We start from the raw sequence: 19,905 nt of genomic DNA, 5'->3' as shown, positions 1-19,905 counted from the left end.
AAGCCATGTCAACGCTCGAGGTCGATTGAAAATTCCAAATTTTGAATCACAAAATCTAGGAACTGAAAATGAATATTTGGAACTCTAAATGATTTTAAATAAAAAACCTGATCAGCTGTGATTATTGGGCTGTGGCTGCAGCTGTTTCTAGTTCTGCCTACAGTAGAGCGAGGCCAAAGAGAGAAAGATGGAGTTGTCAAGCTCACATCTCAAAACCATATCTTAACGCAAGTTTTGAATATTTGGATATTATATGGATAAATTAGCAAGTTTAGAGTATCAAAAACTACATTTTATGGTACTAAAATACATTTTAAGATCACTGGGACCTGAACTCATGACAAGTTTAATTAAGGACCACCAATGAAATTACTTTAGAAATTAATTAGATCGATGTAAATCCATGGCTTGTATAATAAACACGCTATATATTATTTGGAAACCATTGTCGTTGTCACTAAAGCTGAAAATGATCCAGCCCATCAACCGCCATATATTCATCACTATATGATATGCCATTATTCCAAGATGCAGTTTCAATAGAAGAATTTTTTCTATCTTCATAGATCAATGTTTGTTAACGAAATTTTATCCAAATATATTCATGTAGGGTCTTTTTTTTGAAGGATTTGTTGTAGGATATATAATGGTCAAATAGGAACTCAATTTTGATACCCAGTTTGTAAACTAAGCGTTTTTTAGTTTATAAAAAATATCACATGTGATGATGTAAGCAGTTTTGGTTGGACTTGCATGCATGGCTACAGACAAATGAAGGAAAACTTCAACGTTTCTTCATTTGTGAACTTTGAATATAGAGATATAATATATTAATGTTGCTAAAGTAATATGAGCATTACATATTTTTTCCGGGAAGACTATCTTCAAACTTTATATCATAGCATCAGAGATCGCCTGTAGAAGAAGAAAATAAATTCTTATCATTTCAGGAAATAGTAATGGTTATATTAGCAATAAGACACATATACTTACATTTCATAATGACTTATACTTACATTATTAACATAGAATTTTCTCATATGATGAATGACTACATGGTTCACATGGTACATAGGATCACAACATCACGCACCGACACCGCCCCGGCACGCCTCACGTCGTCGTCATCGTCAGCACGCCGGCCCGCCTCACGTCGTCGTCGTCAGCACACCGGCCACCGCGCCGACACAGTATATATACGTCATTTGTATTCATATGCATGTATATATACGTCGCGGAGCACCGCCGCCCTCGTTCGTCCATGCGTTTCTATGTATACGGCGGAGCACCAGCCGCCCTCGTTCACCCATGTGTACAGACATATATACGGCGGAGTGGAGCACCGCCACTCTTGTCACACCGCCCTTTCTCGTGGCCTAGTTGATCAACATTCGTATTATCGTTATCGTTAATGCTAAACAATCACACCTAGGGCGAACCGCGCTGTTGATGTCACCGACGTGGTTCGCCCTAGTCACCGACAGCAATTTGCCCTCGGCCGTTTATGTATAGCCCTAATTCGCCCTAGTACCGACGTAGTTCGTCCTAGTGTGGCGAATTGCGTCCGTGACCGAGGGGCAAGATTTAATAATGCATATTGTTCGTAGATTTTACGCATGTAAGCAAAGATTTGACGTACTATATATTGGTTTTGTTTTTTGAAGCTAGATGGCCGACCCGAGAAACATGGATGAGGAGGAGTTGATGATGAATTTGATCAACACTGGCACTCAAGTTGCCAGGCGATGATGGTGCTAAAAATAACGTGCAAGAGGATGCAGATGACGGGAGTCAGTACTTAGCTCTTGAACAAAATGAGCAACAACATATTGGCCAAGTATATATTTTTTATTATTAGCTATATATATTATCATATGTCTTATGTGTGCTCATGACATTAAAAATAATGTTTATGTTTTGTAGCCCTCTGGATCGACATCAACAACTACAACGAAGAGTAAAAATGTTCGAGGTCCCAAAAAGCCATTGGAGGGCCGCTTCATCATCTCGGAGTTCAATGTGGATACAGGAGAACCGGGGGGGGCCGAATAAAATGAAATTTGTGCACCACTGTGGTTACCTTGTACGGGACCGGCTCCTGATTAGTACCCGTGAATGGAAGAAGAAGACCAATGCTCCTCATGTCAGTTTTGTCTCCGATCGTGACAAGGCGTTAATTTGGAATGATGTCTTGGTACATTTCACGCTCCAAACAGATGGTTATGATGATATAATAGATGGTGATGAATTGAAGGAGCGAGTTAGGGATTGGGCAATGAAGAAGATGGCCACCCAGTTTCAGACTTGGAAGAAACACCTATACACGACGTATGTCAAGAAGAACATAGCACCAGATTTTACTGTCCCTAGGCCCGATCTCAAAGTAGAGGCCCTATTGGGATGAGTTTGTACAGTACAAGACTTCGGAAGAGGGTGTGAGTCGGGTGATAAAGAACCAACGTAATGCCCAACAGAAGACATACCACCATACCTTGGGATCAGGTGGCTACCCGACTGCCATTAAGAAGTGGAACAAAATGGAAGCAGACCTTCTTGCCTAAGGGTATCAGACCAGAATCACTCGAGTGGGGAGAACGTGCAAAGAATTGGTTTTTCGCTCATGGGGGAACACTAGACCAGGAGACAGGGAAGTGCGTTTATGGCGCAAGACTGCAAGAAGCAGCAGAAAGATTGTTTTATGCTCAGAGAGCTACTGCTAGTGGTGCGTTCAGGCCCAACAGAGAGAAGGATGAGCTGACATACGCCATCGGGACTATTGAACATGGTGGCCGAACTAGAGGCAAAGGAAGTGTCTCATGGGAGCATGGATTCCCTCAGGACAGACCTTCCTACAGAAGTCGCCAGAGAAAGAAGGAAGAAGAGGCACAGCGGCTCCAGAGGTTGGAGGAAGCGGTGCAGTGAAGCATAGGAGCGGGAAAAAAACCTTGAAGCGAGAATGCAGGAGGAAATCAGAAGGCAAGTGCAAATAGCAGTGAGTGCAAGCAAGCAGGCATCAGAGCCAGGAATCAACATTAGCCAATCTGTTCAGTTGAAAAGCAGCTGCGCTTCCATGGAGATACCAAATCAAGGGGACACAGGACTGCGCTTCCCTGTGGATGATGTCACTGAACCTTGTACAACGTGTGAGCTACACATTCCGAAGGAGAATTCCACAATCAAGGTGGCTATCGGTCTTGTTAATCCTATCGACCGAACCAAGACACCAAGGATTCATGGGAATATAATCCAAGAAGGATATGCTACCATCTCGGTAGATAAAGCTGAAAAAGGTTTTAGTGATTTGCCTCTTGACATTCCTAGAGGTGATGGCGAGAAGACTCTAGGAGAAGCAGGAGAAGACATTCATTCTATGGCGCAAGCGCTACATCATCATTCTAGGGATGTCGGCTCCACCTCCTCCTGAACTACCTCACCATAGGTACGTGCGGATGAAAACACTACATCATTAATTTGTATTGGCTTAAATAATTAACAATCTGCTCATAATAATATGTCATTCCTTTTTTTGTAGCAGATCCTCCCCCAACCTAAATCCAATTGTTCAATCGCCAGATCATCATAGTGCTCTATACGATGACATTGTGTTGGAAGACGAGGCTGCATCCACACCATCATCTCCAAGGAGGTCTCCAACGCCACAGCCGCCACCTCCAAGGAGGTCTCCAACACCGCTGCCAACACCTCCAAGGAGGTCTCCAACGCCTCCCCCGCCCCCGCCTACCAAGAAGCCTAGCAAGAGGCCAGCCCCTCAAACGAAGAACCAGTCCCCGCCTGCAAAGAAAGCCACCAGTGAAACCAAGGGCTATTCCCAAAATAATATCTGAAGAGAAGGAAGAAGGAACTGATGCATATAAAAAAGACATGTCTAGATTCTATGACAAACTTAAAATGAATCAAGAAGCAAGGAGAAACCTGGAGAAACCGTACTTCTTCGTAGCTCCAGATATTCTAAGAAAAAAGGTGACTTCTTACCAGCAACAACAGCGGGAATCTCGTAAGCCGTCCAAATCAACGTTATCAGACTATGACCGCACTCTCACCAAGTCAATTGAGGCGGCACAGAAAAAGAAGCGGGCAGGGAAAGGAGTTGCCCAACTCGGACAACAAGCGCACCAATCAATCCCCCCGCTAGTTGTTGGTAATGAATATGGTTCGAATTTAGGATTAATGCATCAGGCAAACATACCTCCGGATGTCGATTTGGATCACCTTGGTGAATTTCTTGATGAGACTGGTCTCGACCTTTACCAGATGTTTGGTGATGGAAACATTGAGAGTGCGGCGGAGGTTGATATTTGGAAGAAAAAATTTGTACTAGGCCAGAGTCTATACAACCCTCAAGCCTTATCTGATCTGGGGACGCAAATGTACCTGCTAAACAAGTGGTACATGCAGGCGTCTACCAGTGGAGACTTCTGCGTTGGTGTCAGAATTAGAGACGAACATTGGTTCCAGTGGCGATGATGTTATGTATGTTGACTTTGCAGAATTTCATCAACTATGCCACCTGACCTCTCTGGACAAAGTTATCATTAGCTGCTATTGCCTGTAAGTAATAATTCTTTCGATCTATTATTAAACTCATCATATGTGTGTATATGCATATAAATTATCCTAACAAGTACTATATATATGCAGATTTACAATGACAGAGCTCAGAAAGGAAGGCTGCAATGAAATTGGTTTTGTTGATCCCCATATAGTATTCAAAGACCCAATTACTCCAAAGACTAATTGGAAGTCTGAGTCAGAGAGTAACCTCATGAACTTCTTAGTGAACCAACGCCACAAGAAGGATATACTCTTTCCCTATAACTTCAAGTGAGTGTTAATCATGTCGATCATATCCTTAATGGCTCATATGTTGATTCTAGTTAATTAATGAGTGTTATGCGTTATATCCTATAAACACATGCAGCAATCACTGGATATTGATGGACATCGATCTGGTGAAAAGTCACTTGATAATCTATGACTCGATGAGAAAACCACAACAAGACTACCAAGATATGATAGATATTATCCAGAGGTAATTTCGGGATCTCTAGCAACTATATATACACACAAACATGATGATTAACTATATCTGATGACGTGGTAAATTTTTTATTGAGCAGTGTTTGGAAAACCTTTATTGAGAAGCAACACATGGAAAAATGCAAAGCGCCACTGAATGTAATCCCTTTGAAAGTAAGTCCCCTGAATCGCATCATCTTTATTAATTAAACATATAGCTTTCACCGGATCACCAGATTGGATGACAAATCTTTTTTCTCGTAAAGTGGTGTCTGAGGCAGGAACAGGGGAACAACTACTGTGGTTACTATAGTTTGCAAGTTTATCAAGGTGCTCTCCCAAAGAACTCCTACAGAGAGACTCAAAGTACGTTAAAAATACACTATATATTCATTTAATTATTATTATTGATTGTGTTACTATGTCTTTATATATATATGTACATATATTAATTTATTTTCCTTTAATTCAAACCTGTAGACTCGATGGTTGGAGGAAAAGGTCATACGGCAAGACCAAAACAAAGCAATTCAAGAGTCTATAGCCGGATTTTTTAATGAGCAGGTCATTGATTCCAAGGGCGAGTTCTACTTCGACCCAACACTGCCATTGAAGCCAAGCTAGAGGATGAGAGGAAACTTGTTATGTCACAACAACTGTAATGCAATCTTTTGTAATATATGCACATGAAATAATATAATGTAAAATACACATATGCATGCATGCATGTAAATATATATATGATGCATGCATGCATATATATATATATATTTCTATGCTTGAATTGTGTGATTTAATACGTTCATTGTGCTTGAACCGAAACATACTATATGCGCATATAAATGTATAATTAGCAGCGTACAATACGACTTCGAAAACCTATTTTGAAAAGAAAACAAAAAAATGAAAAGAAAAGAAAAGAAAAAAGAAAAAAACCTTTAGTCCCGGTTTGTATTACCAACTGGGACTAAAGGTGCCGGCCATCGTGGCATGTCAGGAGGCACCTTTAGTCCCGGTTGGTGTTACCCACCGGGACTAAAGGTCCTCCTTTAGTCCCGGTTCCTGACCCGGGACTAAAGGACCCCCCCTTTAGTCCCGGATGCTTGCTCCCGGGTGGGGAACCGAGACTAGAGGGGGTTCCCCACCGGGAGTAAAGCTCGGTTCTCTACCAGTGTATGCCTAAGATAATCTATGATAAAATTAATGGAGATACTTTATTATACACAAACATATGTTTGCAGCTTGCAGATCAGTCAATCAGCTACCCCATGGGAGTTCTTGAAGTCGCCATTGTTCGAGTGAGATAATCATATGTTCCCATAGATTTTGTGGTTTTGGAAACAGGTGGAGATGTAAGAGCACACATTATCTTGGGCCGACCTTTCCTAAGCACCGCAAAAGCCATCATCTACATGGACAATGCTAAGATCTGCTTCACAATCAATGATAGAAAGGAGAAGTTTTCTTTCAAGCATCGTATCTTGCAATCTCCTAAACATCCACAAACGTCGTACCTGCCCGAAGAGACAACATTGACCAAGAAGAAAAACAATCGGAGAAGAAGGAAGAACAAGGCTAGGCAGCCACAAGAAGAATCAGTCAACATGATCAACACACTTCGATCAGAGTATGACCACCTCCTTGATTCACCATTCCTCACTAAGAAGGATGATCCTGGCATACCGACAATTGAGTGTACCATTGGACAAAGAATCTTCCACAAGACCTTCTATGACATTGGGTCGGGTGTCAACATAATGTCCAAGGTAACGTATGAATACCTATTTGGTAATGAACCTTTGTTCCCTACATGTATGCAATTGCAGATGGTGGACCAATCAATCCAATTTCTGAAGGAAATAGCAAAAGACATAATGGTAAGAATACATGATCACTGTGCCCCTGTGACTTCATGGTTCTAGACATGGGTGAAGAAAATGACACACCCATCATCCTTGGAAGACCATTCCTCAACTCTATAAACGCGATCATCTATGTCGGATCTAGACAAGTCCACTTCCAATTCCCTGGAGAGAAGGTACGCTGCTATTTCAATAGCTATACCTCTTATGAACAGCCCAAGAAGACCCAATCTAGGAGGAGGCATCATTCATCCCAACACCAAATGAATCAACTCCCAAAGAATGAAAGGAAAGAAGATGAAGAACCTGTGAAAGATGAACCTACTCCACCAAAGTCAAGTCCACAGACCAAGCAGGTGTGGAAAGAGAAGGTGACATCATTAGAGTCACCATCACAAGAGGTGCAGCCATCAAGGTCTCCATCTCCGAGATTGACAGATGCACCCAAGGAATATACAAGACTAGAGTAGTCCTCTCCGGAGGACTTAAAATTCTGAACCCTCATTGGGAGGTAACATCGGTAGTTATCCATATTACTTTTCTGCATTGCATGAATTATTTCCACATTAGCATATTTATTTTTCTGCATTAGCATTGCATTTAGAAAAAGAAAGATAAAAGTTTCATGACTGCATTTTATCATTGCATTATAAATCCTAAGCCCCATATGAATAGATCTACGGTGTAAATACCCAAGAGAATATTCACTGTGGTGGCATAAAAATTAAAAAAATAACATGCATACATATTTTTCTTTTCTGCATATCAAAAATTAGAAAATCCAAAATTATTAGATAGGCATCCTACTAAAATTATGCCAATAAGGAACTATTTCTAAACTACAAGAACAACTAATCTCTGGACGACTGACCGCCAACCCTTTATCCTAATCCGTTCCACGAGTTTTGGTATTCTTGTTAGTATTTTGCAGGATGTGCACAAAAGATCAAGAGCAAGTTCACTCGGTCGTCGTCATCTCACTCCACTTAGGGGAAGAGCACCTCCCATGTATCTAGCTAAGTATTTCTTTCTGCTGGCAAATCTACTCTGAGAAGGATCACTCAACTTCAACATTTGACCATGACAATATCCAGCTTGGGGGAAGAGCCCCTCCCATGTATCTAGCTAAGTATTTCTTTCCCTTTTGTTTTACTATTTCTAAGTTTGTTATATACTAGTTAAAGAGAAAAAATGCATAACTAAAAGCAAAATAAAAGTTTCATCTTTGTGATAACTATATATTAGTAAGCTGTGATCTTAAAAAAAAATAAAAACAAAACAAAAAGTGTGTGTCTAGTTTTCTATTTTTAAGAGCTGAATAAATAAAAAGGACTCTGAGGATAATCTTTTAACATGGAAATGATGAATAGTTGCTCTGCTGTAATTCCTTTCAAGTACCTAGTTTTCAGCATTGAATTCTCTCGAGTTTTGAATACGATTGTTTTGATATAAGAATTTACTCTGAACTTAAAACTCGTGGGTAGCATAAGCTTGATCTAAGTCTAGGTAATTGACAGATATGATATAAGAAGGTCTAAGCTGTTGTTTATCATGTTCTAAGTGATACTAAAGTTCTAGAGATTTATCTTTTGAAAAATATAAAAATGCTACATGATGAGTTCCTATATGACAAAGCAATTTCTACCAGAGCCATATATGTTATTTAGACTAGAAAGACTTCCACATATATGCTGCTTGTTTTGCATTGAGTTTAGTCAAGCTTTGTTGACCCTTATGAGAGGTTTGTTATGCTCTTAAAATTAAGATCACGTACACATCACCCACATATGTACTACTCCTACACTGGGGGTAGGCGCAAAATCATGCCATTTCATCTAGATCCACCCAAAAATGTTTTACTCCGACAATGGGAGTAGACACAAAAAACATGCTTTATAGGATATCCATCAAATAGATGCTCCAAGTTCTTGTTACTATCTCTCAAAAGTTTTGTTACAGAAAATAAGCATGGGGCTATGCAAAAGTTATTCATAAAAAAAGAAAAAAAGAAAAAAAGAGAAGATTTGAAAAAAATAGATAAGTGTCCAAGATATCTAAAACAATGGGTACCTAGATGCTCGCCTAAAAAAAGAGAAAGAAAGATGAATAAGATAGCCCATGTTTTCTTGCAAAGTATTTTCTGAGTTCCAAAAGAGAGATATGTTTTCAAGGAGCAAAGTAGAATTAGGTTAGCCACCATATATATCCACCATATACATCCACACACATGCACATCTTAATTTACTTGTATGACTCAACTCTCTTTGGATCCGAGGTTTGACTTTACAATATATGTATTACAAGTATGCTCTTTCATGCTTTCTCCACTCCAATGAGCTCCACATAAGCCTTAGTTGAAGGAAGAGAAAGACATAACATCACTATTGCCTTGGTGAGGATCTATAAATACCACATATACTAAGAGACTTGAGAGTGTCATACAATAGAAGCTCCGAGTTTTATTTTGAAAACCCATAAAAACTCTAGAATAATGGTTGAGCAAAGAACTTGAGACTTAGTGCTTGACTTGATCATTCTGTCTTTCAATTGCTCAAGACCCAAGTAAAGGCTAAGAAGCCCAATGGTTTAAGATAATATGGGTAAGTTTGAAAGTTAGATCGGTTCATTCTAATCCGGAGGAGAATTCTTGTTTGAACGCATGTTTACTTTTGAGGAGTGAAAGCATCGACGCAACTCCTGATCCATTTACTGAGTTTAGCTTTGCTAAGGGACCAGCAAAGGTTAAGCTTGGGAGAGTTTGTTGATGGTTGTTAACAACCATTATAAACCATCAATATAACATGTATAAGGGCATAAATATGATCACCAACAAAGGTCTGGGGTTTTAAACTAACAAATTCCACGAGTTTTGGTGAATCTGTATTTTCTGCAGGGCTTATCCAGAAAACCATCAAGGTGGACCTATATGTTAGACTTAATCACGCTTATCCACAGTGAAAACAACCTAGAAGATTCTAGAAGACTCGAGAGGATACCACACCGAAGTGGAGGGTGAGGCGCTACCAGGTGGGGCCGGCCGGCCCCTAGGGCCCCCTATCAGCCTCTCGTTGCTATGTCAGTTCTCCACCGCCTCCTAGATTGCATCTACGCCGTTTATTCAAGATGGTTTAATCCAAGGGCTCAGGATTCACGCTCCGCCCTATATATACTAGTCCCTGCCACCCCTTTGAGGCATCAAACCCCGAGAAGTCATTTGAGAAGACAGAAACCCTAATCATCCTTAGAGCTCCACCATATTCTAGGGCATAGCTAGTTAGCTTGGTCTAGAGGGAGGCAAGCAGGTTTTGCTTGGATTCTTGATCGTGTCAAGAGCGTGGTTTGGTATAATCTTTGTACCCCTTTCTCTTTTGTACCTCTCATTACTTTTATATGTTTTCTACAATTGTTATGACATTATTATTCATATCGTTTATGTTCCTAGTTATCATATTCATCGTCTACTTTGATTATATGCTTAGTATAGTTGGATTATCAACATATTCATGCATAAGTTCGTATAGCGCTTGCCTTGGTGTACATGGGGTGAGTGGTCAACATTGTGTAAGCATGGTACTTATATGTTGTTTACCTATGGATACACCCTATATTCTAGGTCATGTGGTAGATCATGGATGTGACACTCCTATTGAGTCCTTTGTAGTCCACTCCCCGAATATAGGTATACAAGTAGGATCTAGTTACGAAGGAAGACAAGCTCTGTTCTTACTCTTCTGTAGTAATATCCCTTATGTGTAGATATAAAGATGATCTTTGCCATGACTACTAAGTGTAATTGCACCAATCAATGTATGCTTTGACTTGTAATTAAGAATGACTTAGGAGTTATCCCTCTAATATTCTACTTGACCATGCTAATGCCATAGAAAGGAGTACTCTGAGTGATAAATGATTAGTTATTATGCATCATCCATATACATTTACCTCTTGACTTACCCTTGTTATGAGTAGAATATTGGTTATGGTTTACTTCTCCATCAATAGCATAAGTTATCAATACATGTCCTTGCCAGACCTTCCCTATGGTAAAAATATAAATAACAATACCTAGAATACTCCTGGGTGAAGTGCTACAATGATATATTATCTATGCGCTTGCGGATTCCTTTCATTCATATATATTTTTTCTTTCTAGTCTCATAAAATAATAAAGAACTACTTAGTGTTATTCTAGTAGTAATGCTAAGTAGTACCAACAAGCATCTCTAGCATCATCACTTGGGATGTCAACCTGGTAAAGTAATGTTAAGAGATGTAGACATACATTAGGTGACTACTAAAACAAGTGACAAGTTAATAAATACCAATACTAGGCCCTTAATAGCTTCATGAACACAAGCCATATAGATATACAATCATTACATCCATAAATCATGTTCACAAACAAGAGTACTTTTTACAATAACAATGGACGCTACCATAACATCTTTCTCAACTAATGTTCTAACACAAGCGGTACATAGAGCATACTAAAGGTACTAATGTATACAGACTTACATAATGAAATGACGTAGTTGTGCTCCTTCTATGTGGCACCCCTGCTTGTAAGGCAAAATGAATATAATTAGTGCATCCTTTGGATTGGTAGCCAATACACCATAGAACCCCTCTTATTCATCTTTAATCCAGAAGCTGAACAAAGCAGCAGAATTAATAATATTGAACATACCATTCCTTTAGTTAACAAGCCAAAATTGGCCTTTACATATATAGAATGAAAACGACTGCCTACCTAAACAAAGACTGTCATGACGATGAAATGTAGGAAATGCACCTTTACGGCTCTGCTAATGACTCCATGAATAAGGGAACATAAGAAAGATAGTAAGGCCTGTTCATATGGAAACGCCCTCTTGATCTACAAAAGTGGATGACACGGGCATGGATGATATGAACTTTTCTGTGGTGCATGTCATATGCAATCAATGTTCTATCCATCCCAACAAGAAAAATGAAATTCTATTCTGAGTGAACTGTAATCACTCTATACTCCTCATAACAAAGCTCAGAACCAACTTTAATATTTATGCATCCAAACTGTTCCTTCATGTCTATAACATGCTTTAAACTTCAGTTATCAGTACCATAGTCTTTAAGTATCCACACTAAAAGCCAAGACCTACTGCAAAAATCAGCATAGCACACACATAGGTGACCTTAAGCTTGATGTATGGACATTTTAGCACCACTTGGTTTACGAATTGTCCTCCATGTCTTTCCCTCCATATCCATAGCAACTATCGCAAAGTACTCAAGCATGTGCATAAAACCATTAAGAAAAACACTTCTCGATTTTGAATGTAGAACAATACTACCCTCGCCCCATTCAAATTCCTTAAAGATCTATGCTATAGTTTTAGAAGAGTAGATCTCCACACCTACGCACGCACCCTCCATCTCAACAAATTCAATCACATGCAAGTGCGAGGACGTTGGGTCAAAACCTAAGTGACCCTGTTGCACTGGTTAATTCCAGGGAGAGAACTGCACAATGGATTGCGAGCACTAGTTGATGACAAGGCTTGCCTAGATATGTTGAGATGCACCGATGATGGATTTTTTTGCAGAAGTATATGTTGAGGCACCTGCTGCACAAGAAATATTAGATGATGAGGCTTGCAATGGTAGTGAAGATGAAGAAAGTGATTATGAGGATGAGATAGATGCTGAGTCTGAAGATGAAGCAGACATGGAAGATGAAGAAGAAGCACTACCTGAAGATGTTGACTTGGGGTCTACAAAAAGACATATCGTGCCATATAGTCCTCAGTCTGGAGTCATTGTACACAATCAAATAAAAACGGGTCCTGATGGCAATGCTTGTCCTAGTCATGGTGCTGCCAGCAATCCTGCTAATGAGATATCAAGCACTGATAGTGAATTCCTTGCTAGAGATGATAGCAGCTCTGAAGAAGATGAAGAAGCCAAAGAGATACTTAGGAGGTTCAAAGAATTCAAGAAGATGTTGAGTTCTAGTCAAACAACATAGCTAGATGACATATTTGTTGGGGGTACAACAACACAAACTGGAGATTGCACTATTATAGAGGATGAAGGCAATGTAACCCCTTATGCCAAGAGTAGTGATGAAGATGAGTCATTTGATGACTTGGGAAGTGATTCTGATGGACTTGTTACAAAGGAGAGCAAGTACCCAAAGTTTAGCAAGAAAGATCCAGTACCCAAGTTTAGTTTGGGGATGAAGTTCAATGGTAAAAGATGGTTCAAGAAAGCTGTCATTAAGTATGCTTTAGCTGAGAGGAAGGTGATCAAGTTTATCAAAGATGAGGGTGATAGAGTGAGAGCAAAATGTGACTAGCCAACTTGTCCCTGGGTTTGTTTGTTGACCACAAATTCCACTACAACTAGTTGGCAGATTTCAAGCTACAAGTGTGAACATAGCTATCCACCAAGGAGAGATAACAAAATGGTCACTGGAAGGAGAATAGCAGAGAGATATGAGAAGATGATAAGAGCAAATCCAACTTGGAGTCTTGAAGGTATGAAGGTTACAGTCCAAGAGGAGATGTTTGCTGATGTTAGCATTGCAAAGCTCAAGAGGGCAAAGAAAATTGTATTATAGAAGATGCTTGATGCCACAAAGGGTCAGTACCAGAGGCTTTTTGATTATCAGTTGGAACTATTGAGAAGCAACCCAGGCAGCACTGTGATAGTGAAGGTACAAGAAAGGATGCCTATATTTGAGAGGATGTATATATGCTTAGATGCTTGCAGGAAAGGATTCTTGGCAGGCTACAGGAAAGTAGTGGGTCTTGATGGGTGTTTTTTCAAAGGTGCCACCAATGGTGAGCTTCTATGTGCTGTTGGAAGGGACGCGAACAATCAAATGTATCCTATTGCATGGGTAGTTGTCGAAAAAGAGAACAATGACACTTGGGACTGGTTCTGTGACATATTGTTCAGAGATTTATCAGTTGGTAATGGGGAAGATTGGGTGTTCACCTCTGATCAACAGAAGGTATGATATTCTCAACTATTCATTTTTTTCCAACCCTACTACAGTAATTAGTAGTGTTAATCTCATATGGTTTATTGTACACAGGGAATACTTAATGCTGTACAGCACTGGGCTCCTTTGGCGGAGCATAGGAATTGTGCAAGGCACTTGTATGCCAACTGGAGGAAAAGTTCAAGAAGAAGGAATGGCAGAAGAGGTGGTGGAAAAGTGCTAAAGCATCATGCCCACTTTTATTCAACATGGCAAGGGCTAGACTGGCACAGTTCACTAGAGAAGGAGCACATGCACTGATGAACATAGATCCAAGTCATTGGAGTAGGGCATGGTTCAGGTTAGGCACTTACTGTGACTCAGTAGACAATAACCTTTGTGAATCATTCAATAAATGGATAGTGGAGGCCAGATTCTACCCTATCATCACCATGCTTGAAATGATTAGAAGGAAGGTAATGGTGAGGATCCAAGAGAATAGCACCAAAGTTGATAGATGGCCCACTATGATCTGTCCAAACATCCTTAAGAAGCTCAATGTGTACATCACTCAGTCTGGTTTCTATCATGCAATTAGTAATGGTAATGACAAGTATGAAGTAGTGCACTATGACCATAGGTGGACTGTGGATCTTACTGCAAGAACATGTAGTTGCAGGTACTAGCAACTGGCTGGTTTGCCATGTCCACATGCAATAAGTTGCATTTACTTCATCACACATTGCCTAGAAGACTACATAGCACCATGCTTTTCAGTTACTAAATTTAAGAAAACCTACTGTCACTACCTGCAACCAGTAGAGGGAATGCACAACTGGCCCATCTCAGAAAGGGAAAAGCCTCTAGCTCCACCATATGTTAAATTGCTAGGCAGGCCCAAGAAAGAGAGAGTCAACTAAGAAGCCTAAACCCAATAGGATATCCAAGGTAGGCATAGTTATCAGATGTAGAAATTACAAAGGAGTTGGGCACAATAGGAAATCATGTGCTAAGAGAAATAGAATGTCAACACCTGCTGGTCCTTCTAAATCTGCAACTGTGAGAATGTCAAGTGGATAGCAAAGTTGTTCTACTGCAAGAGTTGTAGGCAACAGTAGGAAAAGAAGTTCTCACTTGACCACTTCAACGGAAACCTCTCAGGTTAGCCTACATTCTTTCAACAATGCACAATGTTTCTTTTGCATTTAACAAAATGTAATCACTCACTCAATCTTATTTGTTTGTAGCCACAAAAAAGAGAAAGGAGTCCATTGGCATAAATCAAGGGAAGTGTGACAAGAACTAGTGCAGTAGCTAAAGTTTCTATAGACAAAGGAGGATCCTGCTACACTAAACCTCAAGGCACAATTACCATTATCTCAAGCAAGCTTTAGTGTCACTGTACATATAAGCTCTGGATCAGCCTCTGCAAAAGTCAGTGCTCAAGAACCATCAAAGAGAAAGAAAAAAACATCGGCAAAGTTCCAGCAGTACCTGATGCTTCCTCCTACTGTTGGTGCTGCTTCATCATCCAGGAGTGGCAGGAAGATATGATGCTATGACTTAAGTGTTTGGTTTGTTACTATGCTATCCATGTGTATGTTAGAACTCTGTTAGTCATATGTTGGCTTATTTAATTATGGGACCCTTTAACTATTGGCCTATGTGTGAAGACTTGTCATTGCCACGTTGTTGGCTTATGGAATTTGTATTTTGAGATCTCATATGCCATGCTGTTGGCTTCAATTACTATTCTGTTATCCATATTGATGTCAATGTTATTTATGATGCCGTTCAGCGCTTTAACTATTGGCCTATGTGTGAATGGGCCGGCCTCTTTGCACGGCCCTTTTAGACGACCCGTTTAGCGCAAAACCAGGGTGGAACAGGGCAGGGGGGTAAAGTGCCTGGTTTTGTAAGTTGGAGGGTGTAGATTGTCTGGTTTCATAGTTTGAGGGTTAAATTCATACTCTTGTGTAAGTTGAGGGTTGAAAAACAACTTTACCCTATTATTAATTAACGTACTGCGGGTACAATTTCCTTGTCAACCTCGGGCGATTTTGTCAAATCGATTTGAAAATTTGTTTATCGTATTTTAAAAAGCCATAGTCACTGACTGTCCGACGTAAGGTTACAGTCCTACTAAATTTTATTTTCTAAAAACACAGAACAGAGACGCTTACATATATGCAGATACACTTATCTCTGTTACCACACTTAGAATTTTTTCTTCCGCTGTTCTTATGTTTTTTCTGCGAAATTGAACTGATTCCTATAAAATTCTTATATGATTTCTATGAAATTCATACGTTCTAAATCGGCCTATAATTTGTGTATATGAGCATCTTCGAGAGACTAATTCAACATATATGGTTCAATCCTGATTTTACTTAATCATAAGTGTGAGCATCATTTTGAAGAGTGTACCGTGGCGCACCATATTTTCAGTTGTGTATGTACATTGTACGGTTCAAATTACCACTACATAAATGAAAACCATGTAAAAGTCCTTAACTTTCAAAATTATAAACACATAAAAAGCCTAATTACCCCTATGCTCAAGAAATCTAGATATATCCGCTACTTCAATAAACATTTTTTAGAGCCGGTGGAAAAAGCTACAGAGGTACGCAAGTCGCCCGCTTATGCTTATGTAGATCTATGTGAATCATCATTTTCAGAGGTGATGCTTTATGCCCAATAACAAAAAAAAGGCAACAAGCTGTTAAAGAACGAGGCCCATTCATCCCAATTAACATGCCGCCGATAAACACCCTGTTCGCTTGGGTTTGTTTGACTTATAAGCCGTATTTTTTCAGTCAATAAACAATATTTTTCTCTTACACCAAATCAGCATGGCTTATCAGCCAAACAAGCCTAAACGAACAAGACGAAAGCAAGCACTGTTGCGCACCATGGCACAGTCGACTAGGTCGACCTCATTGTTGTAGGTCATCGAATCCATGCCGCACAACCACCATGTTGCTGCCTCAACATCACTGCAAGTCCGGGTCAAATTCATCTCCTCCTTAGTCCCACTTGCGCCCCAACGCCATTCCTGTTGTCGACGAATGGGTAAATAATTCTTCATATAATCAGTCATTTTGATTAAAATTTGATTATATAGTATGATTATAGAGCCTCTATAAATGGGTCCCTTGTCTAAAAATTGCTATGTATTTTCTCGATGATAGGAAGCTTTTTTTTACTGCCTGTGCTAATAAAAAAAAAGCTATCTTCTGAAATATGCTTCTGCAGTTTGCTTGATATGCTGATCGATCGGAATCGGAAGCAACCTCAGGAATCAGGGAGGAATCAAATCTCGAGGTAAAACATGGGTCCACATATCTATACCATACACACCACGCCTAGCTCGTGTGAAGCGACAAGCGAGCGGATGACCGTACAAGACCCACCTGTCATTTTCGGCTAAAAAACTGGCCACACAATGTGCGTTCTGAGGCCTTGTTTAGTTTGAAAAAGTTTTCCCAAAAAGTGCTATAGTAGTCATCACATCGAATCTTGCGATACGTGTATGAAGCATTAAATGTAGACGAACCAAAAACTAATTGCACAGTTTGGTTGGAAATCGCGAGACGAACGTTTTGAGCCTAATTAGTCCATGATTGAACTCTAATTACCAAATAAAAACGAAAGTACTATAGTAGCCAAATTCCTAAATTTCACCCAACTAAACAAGGCTGTGGTCATCGTGGTCACCGTATAGCTGTCCCAACCACTTCACGTGCTCTATGGAGGAATCTTCTCCGTTGGTCTTTCGGAAGAGTGGGTGACCGTTTCATTTGGACTCATCTCAAGATGTTACATGTGAAATGGGAGTCACGCTGTTGTTCTTCCAACATAAAACAATATATACTTGTACACCACTACCTTGATGCAACGGAGACATTACATAGTTTTGAAGTTTATTTATCTTCGACATATAATTAGTGCTACTACTAGATAAAAACAAAAAGATCGAATAGCCTCTAAACGTGCATGCCCAAGGTGCTCGCCCGCTTGCTCTTCTTGGTCCCCTATTACCATTTTCATGTTTGCTCTCATGCCATCGTCCTACCACGTCCGTTTCTGTTAGCACCATTAGTACCTCCACTGCAGTACTCAACCGTGGTTGTCCTTAGCCGGAGTCTTCTTTTTCAAATCTGGCTTGAGCACCCTATCTCCACCACCCCCGCGGCTCTTGTGGCACACCACCTGCCTTTACCAATGTACCCTATCGCGGCCATCATTATTCCTAGCCATGTCCTCGTTTCTTCTCTTGCTAATGCCCCCGCTATTTGTACTGTTCAAATGGCCCCTCCCACTACCTAGTGGGTGGCGCTCTGCTAACCCCACAATTCCCTGCTATCTCAATCGCTACCACCGTCAGTCCGTCGGCCTCTCGGCAACCCCTTCTAAGCCCAGTAGCACGAATACCGTCCGAGTCAGACAGGGTAGGGCAGCAACAAAAGTCCATGAAAGAAGAAAATAGGGGCGAGGGAGAAGGAGGTGAGCCGACCGGTATGTGTCTGGATGGGCAACCACTCCTTACTACCACTCTTCTTTTTTTTCTTCAATCATTGCCCATCCTTCTTTGGAAATAACAAACAGTTGATGCCAATAGGGGGCTCTCACTCTCCCGCCTTGTATAACTAAACTTACGTCTCCTCTCTACAAGCATGTGAATATCATTGAGAACTTATTAAAATAAAGAAAATGCAAATGTGGGACATACAATACTAGGAAAATATAGAAAAATGCAATGTAAAGCTAACAGAATTTGCAACAAAAGCACAAGGTCAATATATGTTAACGCTATTACTATAATCTAATCGGACGAAATACTCACTACAACTTATTTTTCTATTTTATTAATTAACATATTTATAATTACACACCACCTCCGTACCATAAAGAGGTATGAGTTTGTCATAGTTAAATTAAATTATCATACGTTTGCAAACTAAGCATAGCTCGGTTAGTTGATTAGATTCATTGTGGTGGAATTTGTCCATCTGAGTTTAAATACTCAACCTAATTTGGATGCTCTTTTTTCCTCGATTTATTTTGTGATTTTAGTGGTAGGCAAACATCAGCAGCTTGTAACTTTGTCAATCTTAAGATCTATCGGCCAGTATCGCAATGATGCTCACAAGAGTAATGTTACGCCTTTGTCAAAAAAAAAAAATCATAATCTTAGGCCCTCTTTGGAACGTTTTTCTTGCGAAAAATAAAGTGAATCCAATGGAACTCCTATGAAATTCCTACGTTCCAAAGTGGCCCTTAGCCAAATTTATAGAGAAAAATATTAACATCTACATGATAAAGAGGTAAACTGTAAAACTTGAACGCTTATATTATGGATGCAGTATTCGCTATCGATATGGTTACAGACAAATTTGCAGACATGCTTTATATAAATATAAGTATAGGCATAACTAAGCGGATCGGAAACAAGCGTGATTGTCATGCTTGATACATACTGCACAGTATTAATTTAACATATTCATAAAATTGGAAATAAATTAATATTTAATCTCTATATTTTTTTGTTATACAGAGCCTTCTTTTTTTTGTTATTCCTACCAGAAAAAAAGGAATAAAAGGCTGTCCAGAAGACATTTAGTACAGAATGTCTCTGGTTTTTTTGTTTTTGTTTTTTTGTTTTTGAAGAGTCACCAGGTCGCGGATTCGAAGTAGCCTCTTCGTAGATTTTATGAGGGAAGGCTTGCCTTTGTTTTTCTCTTCCCTAAGCCCCACTCATGTGGGAGCCTCCGGCACTGGGTCTGCCCCCTGAAAGGGTCTTTGTGTGTTTTCTGTTACTGACCTTTCAGGTCAATATCAAACGGACTTGGCAACGGGAACTGCCATGAACGGATATGGTGACTTCCTTGTAATTAACTGTAACGAAACAAACCTTTCTTCCACGGTTGGAACATACTTGACTGACTAGTACACACACTAAGAAGTCCGTGAGCACATCAGTTGTAAGTTGTAACGATCATGAAAGTTGTAACGATCATGAAAGTAGGCCGAAGT

General features: G+C 39.9%; 1 pseudogene; it reads left to right on the top strand.

The window, feature by feature from the left end:
* The first annotated feature begins 12,465 nt into the window (after positions 1 to 12,465).
* LOC136491590 (uncharacterized) lies at positions 12,466 to 14,187 on the top strand (annotated as a pseudogene).
* Positions 14,188 to 19,905: the final 5,718 nt, after the last annotated feature.

Source organism: Miscanthus floridulus, chromosome 11, assembly GCF_019320115.1.
Source record: "Miscanthus floridulus cultivar M001 chromosome 11, ASM1932011v1, whole genome shotgun sequence".
In the NCBI taxonomy this organism is placed as follows: Eukaryota; Viridiplantae; Streptophyta; class Magnoliopsida; order Poales; family Poaceae; genus Miscanthus; species Miscanthus floridulus.
Note: the sequence above shows the minus strand (reverse complement) of the source record. Positions and strands in the feature narration are given on the sequence as shown.